Genomic DNA, 15,476 nt, shown 5'->3' with positions numbered 1-15,476 from the left:
CATCCATAAACATAAGCAAGTCATCGTAATTTCCCCATGCATGCGAATGATCGAAAATGTTGTGGGCATGCTCGTGGAGACTGCTGAAATGTTTCAAATATTGATTCAAAGTGGCAAGAAAATATCTTGACAGTCTGAATCTGTATTCTCATATTTTTTTTCATGCATCTTCAAACCTTTACCTGGTCGCCAAACATCAAAAACACACAAACATACGGGCGGTGCCTTTCAGAAAATTAGAATTGTGTCTGAAAATAATTGAGATGTTTTTTTTAATTCTATACTGAATTTCCTTTCAAATGGGAGTAGCTGAAATATTGATAATGCTACAGCGATTTGAATGTTGCCTAGTTGAAGTTCTTCCAATTGAAAGTTTTGCCACATTTTGTTGCACATTTTTTTCTACTCCTTTATTTTCACACAAGTCTTAATCTGTTCTCAAAATAATTACCGTATTTTTCAGGCTACAAGCCACAACTTTCTTCTCATGATTTGAGACCCGTAGCTAATAGTCTCGTACACGTGTTTGTGACATGTAAATTTGATATATATGATTGTATATACTGTATGTATGAATATATATATATATATATATATATATATATATATATATATATATATATATATATATATATATATATATATATATATATATATATATATATATATGAATTATGTGCAATGTGTTTATACGTTCACTAAAATAATCATTCAATTAAACAAAGAAGAAGACGCTATATAAGAATTGATTTTGAGTTTGCTATTTCACTGCATTATTTTGTCGGTGTTATTTTGAAAATATCCATCCATCAATCTGTTATCTATAAATACATTGGTGATAAACACGCAGGCATATTTATACTGTTGAAGATAGGACGTTATTGTAAGCAGGCCGTTGAAAAAAAGTGGAAAAAAAAGCTTCCAAATACTGTCTTTCTGTATGAAATAAAATAAAATAAAATAAAATAAAATAAAATAAAATAAAATAAAATATGTGACCTGCGGCTTATACTCCCGTGGAGCTTATTCGTAACAATAGATTTTTTTTTTTGCTCATTTTATGCTGGCGCGGCTTGTACGCGGGCGCGGCTTATATCCGGAAAAATACGGTATCGATTGGATTATCCGCGCAGCCCAACATCCGCGTTTGCCCCAAAATCTTCGGTGGCCTTTGTTTGTCATCTGCATTCAGGCAGAAGCGTTTGTAAAGACGAGACAATTGAAACACAGCGTTTTTTTTTTTGTTTTCCCCCCGCTCGCCCGCAGTAAGTAGGCATCTGAATTCCGGTCTCACATTCCTTTATTCATTCATTTATTCAGCTCGTTTGGCGGCTCTTTCATTACACTGCATTATCTGTTGTCTTCAGTGAGGGAGAGACTCATTGATCTGGAACCAAACCGCCTCTCTGTTTGGGACACGCTTCTAGGCGCAGGTGAATTTAAACACGGCGGGCAATTCTATCAGGGCCGCTAGGCAATTCTATCAGGGGCCCACTGTTTGTGCATAAACAATCAGAAGCATGTGATTTGTGATTTTGATGCCGCGGCGCATTTGCAAAGGAGAGAGACCGGCCCGGAGTGTAGGTGTGTGTTTTGTATTCATCTTTGCAATCTGCTCACCCACCATTCTACCGGGGGTGCCTAATACAGTACCGTGCCAGCATTAGTCCTTTCTGTTGCAAAGGCGGGCACGGAGCACACTGGGAGGGTAGAAAACAAACCCCCCCACTGCTTACTTTATGTTTTTCGCCGGCGCGGGCACACAGCTCCCCCGTAATAGTGGAATTCGGGCAGCTTAGGATAACAGGAGGATAGGTGATTGGGTTATTGTCTGATGTCTCACTCCTCTGATATGCCGCGGCTTTGTATTCCGCGCGATGGCGCCTTGCGTCGGGACGCTCGAAAGGGCGTCCGCTTGTTTGACCGTTTGTAAAAGGCGCGCCGGCGGTGTTGTCCTGAAGTGACTTTGTAATATCCGAGGAGCCAATACGCCGAGCGGAAATGATGGAAAACGCGGCGACTGCCCGCGATTCGACCACCCGCGCAATGGCGTTTTCGGCCTAGGCGAAAATAGTAATGTTCTCTTTTGATGGACGCTGTGGGACCGGTGATCGTTTAACTAAGTGTTTATGATGGTTCTCGAAGTTTGCCGCGCTCTCCGACGGCGCTCGACTTGGCCGTGTTTTCGCTTCGGTATGTTATCCGAATAACTACAAGGAAAACGTTGACATTTTAAAAGGGACTGAACTTGATATTGCTTTTTATCGCGGTAAAAAGGGAATATTTAATCGATAATTGATTTGATAACAAAATTAATATTGTAATTCCCCAAATATAAGACCTGTGTATAGGACGCGCCCTTAATTTTGTGGTCAAATTCTAGTATTTTCTATGTTACAGTGTATAAGATGCACCAACACTTTGGCAACAATGTAAAATCTTTATCAGAATAAATCTCAGTTTTTGTCAATGCATTTTACTCTTGGGAAGTAAAATAATGAACGCATTCATTGCCAGACCTTTCAAAATCAATCTTTGACATCTATAGCCATCAATGGCAGTGATTCAATCTAAATATTAAATTTTAGACTAGTGGGGGTGTGTAGAACATATAATTGCGAAGAAATATTCTGACTTCACTTCCACATTAACCCTTGTGGCATTATGTTACAAATTATGGGAATTCCTTTGTTGTTGTTGTTGTTTTTTTTTTTAAATAGCATAACAGAATCAATGAGAAAAAAAATACTAGGGAGCTGAAATTTCCAGCAGAGGATTGAAACATGTACAATTTACAAATACAACAATTCTGACATTTCTATGTGATTGCAGCTGGACGTGCAAGATTTTGTATACAAAAATAATCATTGTCCAATTTTTGGACCATATAAAACCATTATAATTACAATTTGCGTTTTCACAAGATTTATTACATTGATTTCCTGCAATTTTTGCAACATTCGTTGAGCGGCGGTCAAACTATGTCAGCAAAAAATTCTTTGTTGACTTGTTTCACCTCAAGACAGTAGGTGGCAGTAGAGACCAGTTAAAGTGTGATCATCACTTCACAAGCTACAAAGACAGACCATACCATTTTTCAATTTTTTCTGCATGTTCATAAATGTAACCTATAACATATGTATGGATAGAAGTGAACAATTGGAGTGGTTGAAGGAAAAAAAGTCATAAATAATTATCATGCCTTTAAAGCTTTTACAAAATGTGTATCGTTTGCAAAGTGTGTGCACAAGGGTTAACTTGCCCGTGGAGTAATGAGGTTAAATCAGTCGGGGGGGGGAGGGGGGGGGGCGGCTGTCATGACCAGCTCGGTCAAAGTTTAGCCGTCAAGCAAAAGCGTACTTGCATCAGCGGAATGAAACGTTAGCATCCCTTTAAACATAGCATGAGTGTTGAATGGAATCCAGGCTATAATTACTGCAAAACTACTCTGGGCCAAAAACGCAGTGAAAAAAAAATACTCATTTGGAAAAGCTCTAAATACCTTCTCTGGTGGAAAAAAAAAAAAAAAAGGACACTTTCTCTCTTTAATGGCCATCTGCACGGGAGAGGGGGAACGGAGGCCGGGGTCATCTCCGCTCAGCTGTCAGCGTTATTAGCGTAGGTAATGGAGCAGACGCTGGATTCATAGGGGTGTTGTTTTCATCCACGGTCTGCTCCTCCGTGGTGTCACTTCACACTGATAACTCTATATATAGTCGTAGCGCTAATGTACGCAACAACAGAACCCCGTCCCGTCCCACCCGGACTTGAGCCGCTTTTCGAATGCGTCCGTCGCCCTCAACGCATCGTCTGCAGCCGTCAGGTTTTTGATGCGTGGAGATGATGCTTGGACATTTGAGGTATTAAAAAAAAAAAGGGGTGGGGGGGTGGGGGCGCACAGCAGCGTCTTAAGATGGAGGTCGCAGCTCGCCCGGGCCCAGATGGATCAGCGCACATTTGCCGTACAGCTGGCCGCTCTGCTTGGGGACCTGGTGGGATACTCCTTTGGAGGGAGGGGAAAAAAAAAATGATATCGCCACCGTCCAAGGAGCAATTTAATAGCAGGCCAGAAGACAGCTGGCCACTCTTTAGTTTAGAGTTTTTTTGGCGTGGCACACTCACAGAATCGAGGGTGTCCAATTTTTCTCCAGAGACGCGCAGATTTATATCGCTTTCAGCTGCCGCCGTCGCTGTATAATCTTTTATATTTATGTGGAATTCAGATCCTCATCGTATCGCCATTTGGAGAAAATTTAATAGTGGAACATACAAAGTCAAAAGCGCTGGTGGACTTCCAAGTCAAAGATTTTTCTTTTTTTTTTTTTTCCTCCCATGAGATCAAATAAAAAATGATCATCTCCGAGCCTTTATTTAACTTTGTGAACTCTGTGTTGGATTTAAAAGGACATTTTACTATTTGTAAGTAGCATATGCAATCAAAACCGTTGTCAACTAAAATAAAATGTAATAACATATAAAATGAAATAAAATTGTTAACACACCAAGTATGTTTTAGGACAATGGTTCATAACACACAATAACACACAAACAAATATATATATACTGTATATATATATATATATATATATATATATATATATATATATATATATATATATATATATATATATATACAGCATTATGTTTATCTGAAAAGTTGTATAATAGACACATACTTAAAGATATTTTCAAAAGTTCAGCAGGTTGTATTGTTATTTTTTTTTTTTTTTTTAACTTTCAGCTCCAAATATCACTTATCCTCCATCTTGAATATTAATAGTCTGTATCGGCCCTGAATATAAACTTGATATTTGCATATGTAAATATATATATATATATATATATATATATATATATATATATATATATATATATATATATATATATATATATATATATATATATATATGACTTATATCCCATACTATTAAAATAAACTTCCACTTTCCAGGATTTTTGCATATATATGGTTGCATGTTTTTTTTTTTTTTAAGTTGCAATAAGCTGCATATCCCATAGTGTTTATTTAATAGCAAAAAAAAAAAAAATATATTGTTACACTTACAGTCGAAATCCAGCCTTTGATTTGTTCTTGTGAGCTTTGCTAAAGTCTTCTTGTGAGATATGCTAAAAACATGCTAAAAAAATCATGATGGCGTTTGACTTTTATGTCACATTTTTCCGGAAATCTCCATCTTGTAATTTGCACACTTTGGGGACACTCTGCCTTTGAAGGTTCCACTGTACTGTTTTTTTTCTTTTGGCGATGCTTGACGAGGACGTTTGGAAGTCTTTCAATGACACAAAACAAACGCTCGGGGTTTTACCAGCATGACATCACAAAATCCCATTGCTTTACTTTGACCCCGCTGTCAACTATGACATTTGGAGCCTCGCACGGGGGTGCGCCATTTATCGCACTGTTTCAAAATGTCCCTCTGTGAAGCTTCTGTCCTAATAGGTGAAAAGCCTTTTGGGTTGATTTCCCGTAAATCACTCCAGTCACCCTGAAGGACACTTGTAAACAAAACAAACTACGTGGGAGAGAAGTTTTTGTTGTTGCGGTCGGGGAGGGGCGGGGTCACCTCTACGGTCGAGTCGGGCCGGTGTCAGCATTGAGTTCCGAGCCAAGTCGGGGAGGAGCCCGCTCCCCTCGCGGTCCGGAGCCCGTGGCCCGGTCAGGCCGGGCGTAGGGGGGCGGCCGCCGACCGGAGGGGCGGCGAGGTTTGGGGGCGGAGAGGGGAAAAGCGCATTTGCTGTACAGCTGGCCGCGCAGTGTGATGCGGGCACCGTGGGCTGTTACGTGGCTGGATGGGGGAGCGAGTCAGAGGGCCTTTAGCTCTCCTCTAGCTAGCGCTCATGTTTGCCGTATTAACCTTCCTGTTATCTTTGTATGCCAGGAAAAGCAACTGACGTAGTAATGTGGGAAACGTGTAAAATCCAAGTACGATATTTTCATCCATCATTTGTCAAGAACGTCAATAAAGCCTCCAGGTCAATATGACCCATAGGTGTGTGTCAAAAAACTCAATTTCGTTCATTTGAAACTCACTCATTCCCCAAATACAAGAAACGCCTGTTTATAAGACACGGCCTTAAATTTAGGGGTCAAATTCTGGTATTTCTCGTTACCGAGTATAAGACACACCAACAGTTGGGCAACAATCTAAAAACTATAGCAAAACAAAAACGAGCTTATCTTCCTGAACTCTTCATATTTTCTTGTTTTCATATCCGTAAATTATAGATTCGTCAAGTGTAAAGTTAAGTGTGTTTCTGATTTCACACAGTCGAATTCATTTTAACATTAATACCCAAAGTTGTCGCAATTAACAAAGGTGTCAGTCTGTTTTAGTTATATTCCTGCGTGTGAACAAAGATGAACTCAGACGGTGGTTCAGCTTGCATGCTTCTTTTATTGAAAATAATGCCATAATAACATCAGCTATAACACAAGTTGCTGTTAGCTGTATTTTGTGGGTTTTACGGGTCAATTTTCTGGGGGGTTTGAACAAAACAACATAATTTTTTGGGAGGTTGTTTATTTTTCACTTTTGACCCAACTATTTGGATTAAAACACGGATATCCGTGCAGTTTCCCTTGAGGAACGCATACAGAAAAATATACATAAAAATCATCATAATTCTTCATTCATAATTCTTTTTTTTTTGCCCTTTGCAAGCAGTTACAAATTTTCTCTATAATGTTGTTACTTAAAAAATGCTAAATCAAGGCTTTCTGTCGAACGTGATGAGGTAAATTAGGATTGTGACGTTTTCAACCATGAAACCTTTCAACTGCTTTTTTTTTTAAATAGCAAAGCGACTGTTTGATTCCAGTTGTTTTGTGTATCATCTCACTTCACATTCACTTCAAATGTTACGTAAATAAATAAATGTCTAGCGCGCTAGCTACATAGACATAAAAAAGCAATGGCGTACGGACCCATCAAATGGGTTGGGTTTGACGATTCTTTTCTGGAGCACGCGCGCACGTAACGTGCAAACAAACAGCCCTCATTGGAGCCAATGTAAAAAGTCAATAGATCAAGAGTAGTGCGGGATCAATGTCAAACAAATAAATAGAAGAGGAGCTCACTGGAGCATCAGGCGGAAACCAAGGAAGCCGTGCGTGCTACATAGCGAGTGTGATATCTGGCCACCTTTATTAATTGGTGATTAATAACGCCTCTCCGTTCGTTAGCGCAGTCACCTCCCGTGCAGCCAAGTGTGCTGCCGCTAATATGCAATTATGTGCACCTTACCGCTTGTTACATTACACCGCTAGCTGACTAATGTGGCATCCATGAGGAGAATTGAAAGCAGAAAGAACTTGGGGGGGCAAAAAAGTGCCAGCAATACAATTTTCACGTTTAGTCCGTGTTAAAAATGTCGACGAAAAGAAAGTTTCTTAAAGATTCCTCGGAGTTTTGCTGATACTTTTTTTTTGTTGGTGCTCTTTTTGTGTGTGTGTTTTTGTTGTAAAGCAAAGATAATTGACATCACCGCAGGGATGCGCCCTCGCCAGGCCAGGCGAGCGGAGTCTGATGTGGTCCTTATCTATTGATTTTTTTTTTTTTCCTGACATTTCCGCACACCTCACAGACTGGGCCAACATGTGAGAAAATATCGGATTCTCTCAGTTCATACGACCTGTTTGTACAGCCGCGTTGGCTGCCGCCACGCCGCATTGCAATTGGCCGGATGGTTGTCGCCATGGTGATGAGTACAGTTTGTATGTGGAGGGAAATGCTGAACTGATGAGAGCATTTTGTACTGTAGATTAAAAGGTACATACTATAACATATACATTTGAATACTACTACTAATTTTCTTTGCTTTATTTCCAGTTTTTAACATTTGCTAACTACTTCTTAAGTAGTTTTAATTGATTATCCAAAATCATTGTCAATTTATACGATGATCGATTAGTTGTGGATTAATCATTACACTCCCAATGATACTCAGCAATACTTAAAATTAATTATGATTAAATTCATGTTCTGATATGTAACATGTAGTCAAAATGTTTGTTATTTTTCCCATATATATATATATATATATATATATATATATATATATATATATATATATATATATATATATATATATATATATATATATATATATATATATATATATATATATATATATATATGGGATATATATATTAATCTTTGCACTCCTAAAATAATTTCAGCAAATATTACAAAACATAAATGTTCAGCAGGCCATATGAAAGAATCTCTTTGGCTGTATTTTCACATGCGTCAATACTATTCATGAAATAACAAAAATAACAATAATAAATACCATTTCTGAACCCTTAAGTCATTTTATTATTTTTATCGTAAATATATCTTGGATAATTATTTTAGATTTTGAAATAACTCGGGATTCAACCAGCGTCACAGAGCAGACTGTGTCCGAAATATGTTTTTAAGTAAAAAAAGTCTGAAATTGAGATTTCTAACAGTAGACTGAAACGAAGCAGCATTTGGTTCATTGCCCACGTTTATTTTGAAATAGTCCCTTCCAACTAACCCGTGCAGGCATCGACAATCGCACGTTTGTAATGACGGGGCAACTTTTTTTGAATACTGTTGACTAAAGTCATTCGAATACTAGTTCTACAACATTGTCATTATTTGAAAGTAGGAGCCCATACCAAATGTCGGATTCACTTTGCGGGACCTTTAATGCAGTCTGAATGAAGGTAGGCTCCTCCTGAGCTTCGGTCTATGTTTTATTGATATACAGGAGGGATGTCTCCTTTCGAGTGTTAATGCCAACCCTTGTTCTGAAGCGAAGCCCATAAATAGTGGATGATCGGAATTAACCTCTTGCATTACTCCGCCTCCCGTCGGTCTCCGGGGTGTCACCCCTGGATGTGCTCCCCCGGCCCGACGGGGTTGCTTAGCAGTCTGGCCGGAGGTGGGCGTTGGGCGGCTGGGGGGAGGGGGCCGACGGGAGGAGCGCAAGCAAACAGATAGTCCCGCCTCGCTAAAGGTCAAAGCCGCGAGCTGAACCTCTCAAATCCCAGAACCGGCCCTGAAGGGACTTCGGCTTCCCGGCCTACCCGGTGATGCGTTTGTGCTCCGGGCGTCGCGCCGCTGTCGAACCGTGCCGCTTTTAGGGATCCTCGGCATTAATAGCATCGCGACGGGCCTGATTTACTGGTTTTGCCGATGAAGCGCAAACTCAAAGTTCTCAGATGTGCAGAGCTTCTCAGTGGTGCCCCTCCCAAAAAAATGACCAAAAAAGCTACGACTCTTCTCTAACTTTAACGTCGCCAATGGCTGGTAAGGGAGGAGGAGGATCAGGAGGAGGAGGGAGCGGCCGGGGTTGGGGGAGTGTGCGGCGAGGGGGGGGGGGGGGGGCACGGGGCTCTGAAAAGGCCCCCCAGCGTCAAAGCCTTAATAATCATGTGAGCAGCGCTGGACTTCATTACCCTCCTGTTCGACAGGCCGAGTGCCAGCCCGGATTGCTGGCTGGCTGCGGCAAGGTCAACGGCGGAGGAAAAACCAGTTACTGTGTTACTCTGGAGCGGAATGGAGAGAGGGGCGGCCATCTGTCAGCTCGGGCCTGCCATACCCGCAGAGCAAATGGACACGGGCGACCAGAGGAGAGGCCACAGACACCCATAGAGCCAAACCCAGTGAGCATAACGCTGAGGCGCGAGCTCAGCCAAAGAGATGGGCCTTGGTACCACTAAAACACATATATGCACACAAAGCCGGGCGTGCAGGACTATATCTGCGAGAAATTTGGCAGGCGCGTTTGTGTGTTTATGCTTGTTTGTTTTCGGTGTCAGCACACTACTGGGCCCTACTGTTTTAAGTCCAGATGGCAGACCATGTGATAAATTGGAAAAAAAGTTGATAAAAAGTTTTGCTTGGCTCGCCAATAGTAAATGTTTTGATCATAGCGTTGCTTTGTAAGGACCGCATATTGTACCGTACGTATTGGGACCGGGGGTAGGGGGAGCGGCGGGTAAAATTTGTTTTCCTCCCAGTGACCAAACAAACATTTACTCCGGTATCGGTATCCTGTTTTTTTTTTTTTTTTTTTGCTCTGCAAGGACCTTTACGATGTCCTCTGGCTAAAGTGGAGGAACCCTGTGGAATGTTCCAGAGCTCTCTAATAGGTTTCAGGTGCTGCAGGCCACCAGCCAGCCCCCCCACCTTCGCGCCCCCCCCACCAACTCCCTGTGTCTCGTGCAATAGGACTCTCCTCTAAAGGACATGGCAAAACTATAAACTGATTTTCTCTCAGATGTTCACCTCTCCTTGAAAACTACAAAAAAGTCGCAGCTGGGCGAGATTTTGTGTACAAAAATATTCATTGTCCAAATTTTGGACCATATAAAACCATAATTTTTGAGGTGCATTTTAATAAGATTTATGACATTGATTTTCCTACGATTTTTGCAACATTCCGTTGAGCGGCGAGCAAACTGTGTCAGCAAACCGAAATTTCTTCTTTGACCTGTGTTTCACCTCAAGACAGTAGGTGGCGATAGAGACCAGTTCATGGCTTTGTCTTAAAGTGTCCTCATGCCGTCACAGACGGACCATCCCATTGTTCAATTTTTTAACAAATTTAACCTACATATGTATCAATCCATTGCTCACCTTGGTCCGAAGCCTGCTCAGGGAGTTCGTGCGAATGCTCAGACGCGTCGCAAATTAGAGGGCGCATGGGTGGTGTGTACTTATTTTAAAGTTGGTTTTTGTACCTGGCACCGGTGAAGTATTCCATGTACCGCAGACGTTTGATGCAAAAGGAAAAGGATCTAAAATAAACAAATATTCCCGACTGCTGCTTTAAAATGTAAATCTCAGAGGTAAAAATCGATGTCTGGAGCACTAATTGGTGAAGTCGGTGAAGAAACGCAGCTTGTATCCTCAACATTCCACAACTCAGCACAGCTAAAGTTGCTGCTTGTTTTCCTCTCGCATCCCCCCGGCTTCAGCATCCACATGCTCCGGAAAAAGGGGAGATGGTCCTGGGCCATTCCCCCTCCTCAAATTAATGGAAATCACACAGGAAACTCCCTGGATGAAAGCCTTATCACTTATTAAGGTTTAATGTGTAGCACTGCTTATGTACGGTATTTACCGCAGTGTTTGCTGCTGCTGATGTGGAATTGTCAGGGAGGTGCCGATATAGACAGGAATTGGTGTACACCCTGGGCTTAATTAAGGAGATCTATTTCCATCTTGTTAGCGGGAGATAATGTGAGCGCTGCCATGCATCACAAGATCTTGTATTATGTGCTACTTCCCGTCATATTAGACCCGCCGCTGTTGCCACTTCAGTGTTGAAGAGCAGGCAAAATTTGACATCCAGGTGCGATGGGGTAAGAAGTGAAACGTGTGGCACGTTTTTATATTTCTTTGTTTTCTTCTTTCTGTCTTGTTTTTTTTTTTGTCTTTTTTAATATTGTCTTGTCATAACAGCTCTCACTCCAACGGCGACCTCATATCATTTTAGAGGCCGGGTTTGTGTTAGCATTAGCAATGTTGTGTTAGCATTAGCATCAATGCTAACGTTCAGAGTTTGTGATTATCCAAACAGCCGTAGGCAACCCTTGTTTGATCCTATTATCGTCTACTTTTGTTGGTTTAAAGCTGGTATATGTAACAATAATGTTACAGTAATACTGATCAGACATCACCTTTAGCATTAGCAACAATGCTAACTATTATTTTGAAACACTGTAATTGAGTTTGCTATACTAGCAGACAATTTTGGCGAACCAGCCAAGAAATGTCGTGTTGTTTTAGCTCTAGCATAACTGCTCATTTTCATCATCGTGTGCCGCAGTAATTATTACACCACGGGTGTCAAACTCAAGGCTCCCGGGCCAGATCTGGCCCGCCACCTCATTTTATGTGGCCCGTGAAATGCTTTCTAGTTCCTGGCTAAAATACCAAATTTGCAAGTTGTCTTTCAAACTTTTGAAGGAAAAAAAAACAAGTGTTTTTATTTTTGTGTTCCTAATCTCTCTTGAACAGATTTGACATTTAATTCTTATGATGCATAGTGTCGCTGTCATCAAAGTGACGACCACGAATCTTCCATTTATGGACCAGGACAGTTTGTTACAACATAATCTTTATTTTTATAAAAAAAATGGCTGCACTGTACAGTGCATCAGTCAGTCAGTCACTGCTGGTTTCGTCGATTGTTGCTAGTACTCAGGCTCGTGATTAACAAAAATAGCAATTTCCATTCCTGGGTGACCTCACCATCGTAGTGATCGTCTGACCAGGGCAATTCACAGATTTCCCATGTTTTTCTTTTTTTTTTTAATCTCTTTTTAGACAGAAGCGCGATCGTATTCCTAACGGCACGTTTCATTTCCAGTGCAAGAGCACGACGCGGCCTCTTTTTGTCTCCGCACTTTTTTGTCCCGCCTGCCGCCTGGAGACGCTAACCTTAAGCCACTCACTGGCTGATTAATCTTTAACATTCATAATTACTAATTAAGTTACTAAGAGTCTTTTAATGTAGTCTTTCTTCAGAGGACAACAGATCATTAGCTTCAATAATGAACGCGGATGAGACACATAATGGCCTGTGATAGGTGAATAGTGACAGTATGAAATGAGGCGCACGTATGGGTGATGGTCTCCCTGCATGGGAACCCGAAAAGGTGCCAAAGCGCCGCTGCGGTCGCCGCGTTCGGAAATTCATGGGTTCAATAAAACATATAATGAAGTCTATATTTACATGAACATCTGCAGTGACGTCCCCACTTTTTAGATACAAATATTATTTATTCATTCACCCTGGTTTTGGTCTCCCTGATGCCTTAGCCGTATCTCATTATCACATTATTACATTAGCGTCGGCATTATCATGGTGGCTGTAAGTTGCTGCCCATTAAAAGAGTCATTTCATCTCTTGTATTTTTTTTTTTGTTTTTTTTAACGACGATGCTACTCTGGCACATTTTCGTGAGCCCTCACGCATCGGGGGAAGGTGCTTATGCCGTAATGATTATTATCATTAGGAAGATATTAATGTGCTTAGTGTTTGTGACCCAGCTGCTCGTGGCGGCCCGGAGGGGAGGGGAGGGGCGGGAGGGGCGATGGGGCTGCCAAAAAACGGACAGCGTGGGTAGGCTGCTACCGCCTACCTGTTCAGAGATTTTGGGGTCACGAAAGGTTGAGCCTACCAAGGACTCTACTGTCATTGCGCCAAAGTTTAGCGGGGAAATGTGAAGGGATTGTTTATGATGTTACGCACACTTTATTCGCAGCAGAAATGACATTTTTTGGTCATTATCTTCCACGTCATTCTCGCAGTATTTTTGCCATGGGATGACACACTGGTGTGATAACTAAGGGGCGGTGCCATGTTGAGCGTTGACATATTGTCACCACCTGGGTGAAATTTCAGCTCCCTAGTATACTTTTTCGGTGCTTCAATGTGAAATGCCTTTGACGTAAAGATTAAAGGATTGGACGAAGCACAAGTCAATGTTAATGATGCGGAACATCGGTGTCAAACGTAACCCTGTTAGCTTACTTCAGCTATGAAATAAACAACCTGCTGATGTGTTAGCTTAAAACCAGCATGCTAACTAGCATGACAGTATTTTGTCCAACTCTTTACACCAAAGTAAAACATTGAATGAAGACACTAGGGAGCCGAAATTTCATCCAGATGGTGATAAAACATCAAAGTTCAAAATACTACGATGCTGAAGAAAATGAGCCGAAAACAATCAAAATACTGCTACTGAAGATACCACAGCAAAACGATACCTCGATTTGAGTTACCGACTAAACAGCCTGTGTGTAAACAGACCATTAGGGAAAACAATGCCCCCAAAAAGAGAAATATACAACAAGAATAACTCACCACAACATTAGGTAGGCCTACACGATTATTTTTCTGTTAATTTAACAAAACGTTTGCTTAATGTGAGCGCTGAGAGTTCGCTGGGAACCAACGCTGAACGCTAAAGCCAATTTATCATCCGCCAAACTTTATTTTGTTTTCTAACGCCGCGTTTAGGCAGCGATACTCCGTTGCGGCGCGGCGCAAAGTCATCCTGGCTCGGCATCCTCCCGTTGTCTCCGTTTCATTCGAATCCGTTCAAAACGAAAACCCGTGCTCGCGTTTAATCAAACGGATCGGTACGCGAGACCCGCATAATCAATCAAAATCCCGATGCAGCCAATATGCTCCATTTTGCAAGCGGGCTTGGAGGAAAGTCGATTACGGCCCCCTCCGCGATTACGCTCTTTCTTGCGCGTGTTTTCATTATGCAAACGAGACTGTGAACGTCTCACTTTACGTGCGCGTTTCCCATGATTCTTTTTTTCGAATACTATTTTTATAATGATAAACGGGCCAGGGGTAAGGACGATGTGCCGTATCTGGAGTATTCAGATGAAGTATTTATGAGGGTGCTCTCAATCCGCTGCAGTTGTTACCCAGAATGCTGCTTTCTGAGTTTATTGATGCGGATGCAGCTTTGCAAACATCCTAACTGTACACACACTCTTCGCACAATCCATCAGCCGGCGCCTTTCTTCTTCCTGTGCGTTCCCGCCTGCGACACACTCGTCATGCAATACACACACGTGAGGAGGTAGCGTGGCGGGCGGGGGCCGCGGAGGCGGCTCCCTCCGTGGCTCCCGGGGCCCGGCTGCCAGTTGTTTGCCAGCGTCTCCGTGTGGAATTCATTCAAATTAAAGCGGCGGAATGAGGCCCGGGTCCCAGAATGCCTGGTCCCTCTCCTTCATCAGCATTCCGCCGATGAGAGTAATTAAAGCAGAAATTAATTCTGCTGTAAGCAGAGGAGCCACAGAATAACTGATATTAGAGGCTGAATGATGAATGCTTGGCATCAAGGGAGGTCTCGCGGGGGAACGGAGAGAGGGGAGAATCACAGATCTTTCTTTCCTTTCTTCGCCTTCGCCTCCATTTTGCCGTCTCGTTCTTATTTATTTACCGCTCGTATCCCACGCTACGCCTTTGCCCGGCCGAAGGCTGCGGCGCGAAAGCCTCGCTCGCTCTGACACCGTTTTACATTTTCAGTGCCAGTTGAGCGGTGCCAACGCTGCCCCTTTGGTCATTTGTCAGTTAGATTGCTCACAATGAGTGGAGGAGATAAGGGATATGCATAATATTAGGTACACCTTCGCCAATCTGATTTCCAGCCGTGTAAAAATCTCTTTCTTGAACCGACGGTTGTGATTGTTATTATTCCTACGACGAATGAATCATCGCTCCTCGCTCGATAACTCGTTGAGAAGTACTCCACGGAAAGGAAAAAAATAGCCTCCGCCTCCTTGGATGTTCTCACGTGTACCCCGATGCTTTGTTTTTGGAAAAGTGCATCTTTTCCCTAAAATTGTGTAATTGAACAGAAGCCGGCTCTTTGGATGTTATCATGATGTGGTAAATTTCCCCTGTATTTTGTCGTCACGTGCGGTAGCGCCGTCTGACTCGGA

The 15,476-nt window shown here is 42.0% G+C and overlaps 1 protein-coding gene across 5 annotated transcripts in view; it reads left to right on the top strand.

Moving 5' to 3' along the window:
* Positions 1 to 15,476, top strand: part of znf521 (zinc finger protein 521) — a 123,964-nt gene that overhangs the window by 63,336 nt on the left and 45,152 nt on the right. The window lies entirely within an intron of this gene.

Source organism: Hippichthys cyanospilos, chromosome 12 (genome assembly GCF_059441005.1).
Source record: "Hippichthys cyanospilos isolate Australia breed blue-spotted pipefish chromosome 12, RoL_Hcya_1.0, whole genome shotgun sequence".
In the NCBI taxonomy this organism is placed as follows: domain Eukaryota; kingdom Metazoa; phylum Chordata; class Actinopteri; order Syngnathiformes; family Syngnathidae; genus Hippichthys; species Hippichthys cyanospilos.
Note: the sequence above shows the minus strand (reverse complement) of the source record. Positions and strands in the feature narration are given on the sequence as shown.